This window comes from Ornithodoros turicata, chromosome 5 (assembly GCF_037126465.1).
Source record: "Ornithodoros turicata isolate Travis chromosome 5, ASM3712646v1, whole genome shotgun sequence".
In the NCBI taxonomy this organism is placed as follows: Eukaryota; Metazoa; Arthropoda; class Arachnida; order Ixodida; family Argasidae; genus Ornithodoros; species Ornithodoros turicata.
The window spans coordinates 43127403-43134207 of record NC_088205.1 but is presented as its reverse complement, the minus strand read 5'-3'; the positions used below and the strand labels follow the sequence as shown (position 1 = coordinate 43134207).

General features: G+C 46.1%; 1 long non-coding RNA gene across 1 annotated transcript; it reads right to left on the bottom strand.

Moving 5' to 3' along the window:
- Positions 1-716: 716 nt before the first annotated feature.
- LOC135395593 (uncharacterized) lies at positions 717-1904 on the bottom strand. The gene is made up of 3 exons (XR_010423200.1): positions 1757-1904; positions 1216-1303; positions 717-790 (listed from the first exon to the last, which is right to left on the bottom strand). It is a non-coding gene; the product is annotated as an uncharacterized LOC135395593 (long non-coding RNA).
- Between the last annotated feature and the right edge of the window lie 4901 nt (positions 1905-6805).

Genomic DNA, 6805 nt, shown 5'->3' with positions numbered 1-6805 from the left:
TCTTAACGAAGGGGCAGTGTAACAAAAGCCGGCCTTTGGTATCTTTGGTCTTTCTTCATATTTCGGGAATGCTGACCTTGCTTCCCCCCAAACTGTATGACGCCCGCATGTGCCTGGGGGTTATGTGTGGCTCTGTCACTCCCCCCCCCCCCCCCTCGGCCTTCGCTCGCCGACACAGTGTCATTATAGGCGGCCCCAAAGGATTGGCGGAAGAATTCAAATGTCCGACTGTCAGAGGAATCAGCACTCGGGTCTACGCATTGGATTGTATCTCATTACGGCCGAAGTCTCATTACGGCCGATGTCTCAATACGGCCGATAATCCTTTAATCCCCAAGTGTCTCATTACGGCCAAAGTCTCAATACAGCCGAAGATGTCTCATAACGGCCAAAAGTCAAAATGTGTATTGTAACGTGCATTGACATGCAATGTTGCTGCCAGGTATGGATATACATTCCAGAGGGTATAAGCCATGCAGTGTGCCCTTAGGGCCCTTATCATATATATAAACATATTGTGTGACGATCAGTATGTTATCATACCACAGCATAATGCAGCATATTGTGTAATGTGTACACCCCAAAGGTAGTGTTGATGTTGCTGTGAAGCAGCAGGCTACTAGGTGGAGCTAGCTGCTTGTGGAGAGCTAGATGAACATCGGCTTTGTTGTGACGTTTTTTGGAGACATCCTACAGTCATTGGCCAAGAAGGAACACCTATCTCAGTCGACGTCAGTTTATTTCCATTCGCTTTACAATGGTACAATTCTTGCTTCTGGAATGAGTAGACCTGCAATAAGCAAAGAGCAACCGTGAATAGGCTAGAATATTAAAAAAAACAAAACAGGCATTTGACTCTACATGGCTGGTTTTAATGTGCACAAGCTGCATACATGTTGATATGTGTCTGTTATTTCATACAAGGCTAACATAACCCTTCATCTAGACAAAAAAAAATGAAAGAATGTGACTTCCAGGTAAACACAATGCATAACCATGAGATGAATTTAGTTGCATTAGTTCATTCACATAATGGAAACATGTGAATATGAAACGGTGATACATTACAATTCATGAAATGATGCATGCATGACTTTCCTTTTCTCGTTTCTTCTTATAAAAATAGTGCACGAATTAACTCTCGTGCACTACTATACACAATTTTTCACTTCACAACAGAACCGTATGATACAATTGGTAATCTTAACAGCTCACCTCTTCAGCCAAGACACCCTGGGCAGCAACATCCTGTTAGCCATGTTGTTGTTTGTTTCGGAATCCTTCGCGTACCCACAAAACATGACTGAAATGGAAAATAGCTATAAATAACAATGTACTTAAATGACTTCCTCTTGAAATATTTATTGTAATCAGATATGCTTTTGCGCTTAGTACAGTGCAAAAGCCTGCGCAACATTTGCAGATGTTCGGGGTAAGCAATTCGAGGAGATCAAGTATGCCGACTTGTGCTTTTATTTTTGAACAAATATGACGATAAATTTTAACAAATGAAATATGGCTCACAATGATAAATGCTGCTGACGGTGCGGCATTATCGGTGTCTTAACTACGAATGAATTTGTTGTTCCTAAACGCGCAACGAACCACAAACGGTGCAAATCTACTAACACATACCCACCTACATCTATTACAGGCACTTCGGCTGTTTTGATTCAGTCAAATTACTCGTATGAGAATGCAACTACGTGTGGATAACACACTGCTAAGGCAGACAGTCTACGAAAGCATAACTCACCAGGATCCTTTGTCGTCGGTCTTGGTCAACACAGCACGATATACGTTGGGACTATGACGATTCATTCAACTCAATTTTCACCGGAACAATACGCGCTGCTGGAAAGACAACGATGGAAAATAAAGTGCCGCTTAAGTCCGCTAATTTGCAAGTTACAGCACTACAAATCGATAGATAATATTATTGCGTCGGAAACTACAACTGATCGCTAACACATGGATGGCTGGATGGAGCTTAACACAAGAAACGAGATACCCAACGTTGCTAGACATCATCGGAACTTCCGAAGTGAGAGCGTGAGAGTATATATAATAAGATATCGAAACACGAAAGGAAGAGTATTGATCGCCCCTCCTTCTATAGCATGCAAAACGTGATTAGCGCTGAGATGAACATGCATGTCCATGACGCGAGTTATTTTCACTGATCATAAAGCGGTCACGTGGGATTGCGTGACGCTTGCGAAATGTGCAGCAATGTGCGGTGAGCATCGCAAAATGAAACTTTTAAATCGTGCATTGCACTTCATGGTAGCTGCAGGAAACGAAGCAAACTTATGAGACACTGGATTACAGGTATGTTGGCATCTTTCTCATTCCTGCATATAATTTCACATCACACTATACGTGAATACATGGTGTCATGTCATGGGTGTCATGTCTCACGATGCTGGGGAAGTAGTTGCATGGGGAAGTGTGCATGGTTCTAGACTTTTAATTTTTGATCGCGTAATCGAAATATCGGCACCTCTCGCATTGTGGCTTGCATGTGACCAACCAAGTGCTGTTCCCTTAGTAGCGCTCCCTACAAACGACAAAACGAAACATGTGGGAATGTATATTTTTGATTACTCATATATAACAAGAAAATGTATCGTTTTCAGATTGCTGCCACTACTCCATGTGCCCACAATTGTCTTGCGTGTATGATTACACTAACGACGTCGCCCACCACGGCGGAAGTGTTTTGCGTACACGCGTTTCAGCATGAAGCCTGCAGGTAACATCTGATGCTTACCCTTCGGATATTCTGAATTTACATATTGTAGCTTAGAGGAATTCCGAATGCCCAGAGTGAAACACACTTATAACATTGTGACATCAGTGCAGTGGCATAAGCTCTAATGTAGTGCCCCACGAAAATGAACAAGGGGCAGTGGTTTATCCAGAATCCCAAGCACGCGAGGGGTGTTGGAAAAAATCGTGAGGGGAGGTCATCATTATAGTTACGTCATTACAGCTTAACATATCATTACAGACGTATCTGAAGCTGAAATCGCAAGGGCACCCCCTGTAGGGGGTGCACAGGCAAAAAAGTTAGGGGGGTGTGGGAGGTCTGGATAAAGCACTGACAAGGGGGACTCCTCCACCCCATGTCAAGCCTCATAAAACACCTCCTGAAATATTTTCCTGGCTATGCAGCTGCATCAGTATGACGTAATTGTCATTGTTGTCCATAATTCTTGAATATGTTTTGAATATATGGAAAAAAAAGTCTGCTTGACAGCATATGTCTGATGGTCATCATCAAACAAGAGCATATGTCGTTTTGTTCAGTGCCTTATGTACTTTTTTTAAATTTCAGGTGGACGTAAATTGTAGAAGGCAGCTAGTGGGGGAGAAGATCATGGTCATAGGTCATGTGGCTCCTGGAGCTCCCAGTGGGCTCCCTTGTGGAGTACTTTTCAGAACACACACACACAGTTTGCTCACAGAACCAACAAGTAGGATGTTGCTTGAATACTGAGAGAAAATGTCGTAACACATACAAATATCGTGTGACACATATGACAATAAAAACATTTTTCACGAGGGATGCATGAAACACTGTCGCAATATTGTGTGCATGAACCATTGTGTGTAACACAAGCCGTGGGGGCACACCGCCTCGGACACATTTTGGGAAGCATAAAACACAGTATATACACAGCTAATATAGTGGATGCTCCTTTTTTCTTTTTGGCCGTTATGAGACATCTTCGGCCGTATTGAGACTTTGGCCGTAACGAGACAGTTGGGGATTAAAGGATTTTCGGCCGTAATGAGATGTTACCACGCCTTGGGATTAGACGGTAGCCGGGCGCCGAGTCAAAAAGGAGAGTCGTCTCCCATTGTCCCCACCAGTCAATCATTTATCTTTATTAAGTGCAATGCAGTAAACAAGATGTCACTTCCTGCACTTAGAGAAGCACGTTGTCGTTTAGGGTTGGAGGCAAAGGAGACGAATAGGTGCCGATATAACGCAAAACACCTGTCCTCTGACGGCGGCATGTACGGTGAGAAAATAAACAAACCGAACACATAAAAAGGGAGGGAAGACTTCGACTTCGGGCAGTCGTAGAAAATGTGAAAAGGAATCGGACGTGGACACACCAGCCTCCTAAATTACCCACGCTAGTATGTAGAATTTTCAAGTTATCATTTTGTCTGTGCCTACTAAGTTAGTGAAGTGAAGTGCGAATCACCACCCTATCGGACACTGGACCACGTGGGATCAACGCAGAAATCATCGAAGGAATCGTCAGGACTGCCACCGACTTCCTCATACAGATAAGATTTCTTGTATCACCATTTGCATGAACTTTGTTAGTTGAATCGAAATTGTTACGCAATTGCTGTAATTAGATTGTCGAATAGATATTGTAGTTTCCCCGCGAGATCATTTGTGTGCAATTCCGTGCAGCGGAATCCCGATGTTCAACCGTGCAATTAACTGCTCAACCGTAAAATTAAATGTTGTTAACTTTATTAGCAGCTCTCCCTTGTCTTATTGTGTGGCGCATGGGGACGTGTGTCGATTGACATAGGACAGCCCGACCACTCTTCTACATTTATTTGTCCGGAACGGTGTTGCTGAGTATCCGCTGTGCGGTCGGAAAACTTTCGCTGGTGAATCCGTCCTACCTTTACCCAGAGGTTACCTACGGAGGGTATTTCATCACGTGCGATCGCGGGTAGGTCCCAATGGTACTGCATCCCGGACACGCACCAGGTTTCCGTGACAGTGGAGGTCATTCTCTCTTGGCAAAGGGAAAGGCGCAGGTCGTAGTCACTCTCACCACCTAGTTCAGGTTGAGATGTAATGCTTTTGAACCTGGACAGCGACTCTCTATCTCACGTAAGGCATCCGCCGCATCCGCGTACAAAGGAAGGGGAACAAAGGTCGCGGTATATTGTGACGTGACCAGCCTGTAAAGTACCGAGGTTGGAAGCTTAAGTAAAACTTAGCGCAGCAGCAGCAGCAATGGGAACGTCGCTTCCAAGCGCGGCAATTCTCCACCTTAGATGGAGGGCACGTGCCACAACATCTACGTGAGGAATGCCCGATGCCCCAGCATCGTGGGGAGACGAACAACTGCGAGCCTCCAAAATCTATATAGACATCGCGCAACATGCTTACGCTCTGCGCTCGGGATCATAGAATGTCACTAGCAGTCACTGGGAATGTCATCTATAGCAATCGCTGGGAATGTACACGAGAGTCGGAAAAAGGCCGAGATCGCACTACCGCACCGCGATTGGCAAATGGCGCCTGAATGTGTGTGTACGCACGGATACGGTCGCCCAGTTTTGTCACTCGAACATCCTAAGAGTTCTGCAATAGGTATCTTTTCCCATGGTGAAATCTAAGAACCTTCAGCTGTGGGACGGCCTCAATGCCAGTCAGTGCACCCGTACATGTACCCGAAACTACAATTGAATAAATTCAGGCGGTCCACGCTGGCTGCACAGTACTTATGCGATATGCTAACGGCAGAGATATTGAGCACAACCATAGTGATGTCGTCAGTAGCAACCACCACGATGCGACGCCAGGGTCTGCATGAAATGTGCCCTGGCTATGTAACTACGGAAGCGCGCTGTATAGTAGAGGTTCTATTTCTAACGCGTACAGTTGTAAAGGAGGTGGTATTCTTCTACATGAGTCCTGATTGACAGTGATCGGTGGCCCCAGGGGGCCGGATGTGCTGGAGAGCTTCTCAAGCCGTGGCTTCACTGCAGGACATGGCCGATAGAACGAGCCAGCGCACTACCGCGTGCTAGCAAGGCCACATCCTCTTCGATCACGGGCCGCACCACGTCACTCCCCCTCAGACGCGGAGCGGTGCTTGCGGTTGAGGTCCGCGTCGATACCATGAAGGAAGAATGACGGTGACACGTGAATGACGGACGGCTGAGTTATAGCCTCCTATATACTACATGCCTGCCCAATGATTCCGAAACACACAGGCGCCGGTCGTCCACAATAGTGGCGCTAGTTTCCTATGTTGGTAATAGCTACCTAGATGCGATATCGGCAGTATCGGTCATGACGCCGTCCTCCTACATACAGAGCGTAGTTTACAACCGGTGGCGTCTGACAGTCGGAGACATGACATGACACCAAAAAGAGATCGTACCAACGCTAACTGACGCGGCGTCTTTCGATAACCACTGACTTATCGAGCGATGACAGAGGCTTGAACAGCGTGTACCCATCCAGGACATTTATCTCCGCAAAGCGCTGCAGAGCAGCGCATGCACCGAGCATACGGCAGCATGCGCTTACTGCGCAGGCAAAGGTTGTCACTGCTCTGACTGTCCGTGTTTCCGAACCTGTAGGAAAGTGGCGCCGCAGTGAACGGCCGATTTTGCCTCATTGGGCAGTCATGTAGTATATAGGAGGCTATGGCTGGGCGTACGGCTTAAAGGTCAGGTACGCCGATTTCCCCATGTGTTAAAACGGCTGTGATATTCAGAACGAGCATATCCAACTGCCCCCGAAACGCACCTTCGTTTCTCAATTTTGCCTCATTGGGCAGTCATGTAGTATATAGGAGGCTATGGCTGGGCGTACGGCTTAAAGGTCAGGTACGCCGATTTCCCCATGTGTTAAAACGGTTGTGATATTCAGAACGAGCACATCCAACTGCCCCCGAAACGCACCTTCGTTTCTCAATTTTGTCTTCCTGTTCCGAAACTTAAGTAATCGAAGAAACCAAAACAAGCCATGGGCGCAGACATTTTTGGGATGTAGATGTGGAAAACCTGATCCAGCTACGTAGATGGG